Genomic DNA, 2,959 nt, shown 5'->3' on the forward strand with positions numbered 1-2,959 from the left:
TACTCCATTGTGTAAATGTACCACATTTTCTGTATCCATTCCTCTGTTGAGGGACATCTGGGTTCTTTCCAGCTTCTGGCTATTATAAATAAGGCTGTTATGAACATAGTGGTGCATGTGTCCTTCTTACTGGTTGGGACATCTTCTGGATATATGCCCAGGATAGGTAGTGCTCGATCCTCCTGTAGTACTATGTCCAATTTTCTGAGGAACCGCCAGACTGATTTCCAGAGTGGTTGTACAGGCTTGCAATCCCACCAACAATGCAGGAGTGTTCCTCTTTCTCCACATCCTCGCCAGCATCTGCTTTCACCTGAAGTTTTGATCTTAACCATTCTGACTGGTGTGAGGTGGAATCTCAGGGTTGTTTTGATTTGCATTTCCCTGATGATTAAGGATATTGAACATTTTTTTCAGGTGCTTCTTTGCCTTTCAGTATTCCTCAGGTGAGAATTCTTTGTTCAGTTCTGAGCCCCATTTTTTAATGGGGTTATTTCATTTTCTGGAGTCCACCTTCTTGAGTTCTTCATATATATTGGATATTAGTCCCCTATCGGATTTAGGTTAAGTAAAGATCCTTTCCCAATCTGTTGGTGGTCTTTTTTTCTTATTGACAGTGTCTTTTGCTTTGCAAAAGCTTTGCAACTTTATGAGGTCTCATTTATTGATTCTCTATCATACAGCACAAGCCATTGCTTTTTTATTCAGGAATTTATTCCCTTGTACCCATATCTTCGAGGCTTTTCCCTACTTTCTCCTCTATAAGCTTCAGTGTCTCTGGTTTTATGTGGAGTCCCTTAATACACATAGATTTGACCTTAGTACAAGGAGATAGGAATGGATCAATTCACATTCTTCTACATGATAATCTTCTGTTGTTCCAGCACCATTTGTTGAAAATGCTGTCTTTCTTCCACTGGATGTTATTAGCTCCTTAGTCAAAGATCAAGTGACCATAGTTGTGTGGGTTCATCTCAGGTTCTCAATTCTGTTCCATTGGTCTACTTGTCTGTCGCAATACAAGTACCATGCAGTTTTTAATCACAATTGCTCTGTAGTACAGCTTTAGGCCAGGCATGGGCATTCCACCAAAGGTTCTTTTATCCTTGAGAAGAGTTTTTGCTATCCTAGGTATTTTGTTATTCCAGATGAATTTGCAGATTGCACTTTCTAATTCGTTGAAGAACTGAGTTGGAATCTTGATGAGGATTGCATTGAATCTGTAGATTGCTTTTGGCAAGATAGACATTTTTACTATGTTAATCCTGCCAATCCATGAGCATGGGAGATCTTTCCATCTTCTGAGATCTTCTTTAATTTCTTTCTTCAGAGACTTGAAGTTCTTTTCATAGAGATCTTTCACTTCCTTAGTTAGAGTCACTCTAAGGTATTTTATATTATTTGTGACTATTGAGAAGGGTGTTGTTTCCCCAATTTCTTTTCAGCCTGTTTATTCTTTGTGTANATGGGCCTTGAATTCCTGATCTTTCCAAGACTTTTATCATGAATGGTTGTTGGATTTTGTCAAATGCTTTCTTTGCATCTAAAGAGATGATCATGAGGTTTTTGTCTTTGAGTTTGTTTATATACTGGATTATGTTGATGGATTTCCATATATTGAACCATCCCTGCATCTCTGGGATGAAACCCACTTGGTCAGGATGGACGATTGTTTTGATGTGTTCTTGGATTCAGTTAGCGAGAACTTTATTGAGGATTTTGTATCCATATTTGTAAGGGAAATTGTTCTGAAGTTCTCTATCTTTGTTGGGTCTTTTTGTGGTTTAGGNATCAGAGTAATTGTGGCTTCATAGAATGAGTTGGGTAGAGTACCTTTTGTTTCTACTTTGTAGAATAGTTTGTGAAGAACTGGGATTAGATCTTCTTTGAAGGTCTGATAGAACTCTTCACTAAATCCATCTGGTCCTGGGCTTTTTTTGGTTGGGAGACTATTAATGACTGCTTCTATTTCTTTAGGGGATACAGGACTGTTTAGATCATTGACCTGATCTTGATTTACCTTTGGTACCTGGTATCTGTCTATAAAATTGTCCATTTCATCAAGGTTCTCCAGTTTTTTGAGTATAGCTTTTTGTAGAAGGATCTGAATGCGTTTTGAATTTCTTCAGGATGTGTTGTTATGTCTCCCTTTTCATTTCTGATTTTGTTAATTAGGATGCTTTCCCTGTGCCCTCTAGTGCGTCTGGCCAAGGTTTTGGCAATCTTGTTGATTTTTGCAATGAACCAGCTCCTAGATTGGTTGATTCTTTGAATAGTCCTTGTTTCCACTTGGTTGATTTTGCCCCTGAGTTTGATTATTTCCTGCCATCTACTCTTCTTGGGTGAATTTTTCTTCTTTGTTGTCAAGCTGCTAATGTGTGCTCTCTCTAGTTTCTTTTTGGAGGCACTCAGAGCTATGAGTTTCCCACTTAGAAATGCTTTAATTGTGTCCCATAGGTTTTGTTATGTTGTGGCTTCATTTTCATTAAACTCTAAAAAGTCTTTAATTTCTTTCTTTATTCCTTCATTGACCAAGGTATCATTGAGAAGAGTGTTGTTCAGTTTCCATGTGAATGCTGGCTTTACATTATTTATGTTGTTATTGAACATCAGCCTTAGTCCATGGTGGTTTGGTAGGATGCATGGGACAATTTCAATATTTTTGTATCTGTTGAGACCTGTTTTGTGACCAGTTATATGGTTAATTTTGGAGAATGTCCCGTGAGGTGCTGAGAAGAAGGTATATCCTTTTGTTTTAGGATAAAATGTTTTGTAGATATCTCTTAAGCCCATTTATTTCATAACTTTGGTTAGTTTCACTGTGTCCCTGTTTAGTTTCTGTTTCCATGATCTGTCCATTGGTGAAAGTGGTGTGTTGAAGTCTCCCATTATTATTGTGTGAGGTGCAATGTGTGCTTTGAGCTTTACTAAAGTGTCTTTAATGAATGTGGCTACCCTT

This window comes from Mus caroli, chromosome 9, assembly GCF_900094665.2.
Source record: "Mus caroli chromosome 9, CAROLI_EIJ_v1.1, whole genome shotgun sequence".
NCBI lineage: Eukaryota > Metazoa > Chordata > Mammalia > Rodentia > Muridae > Mus > Mus caroli.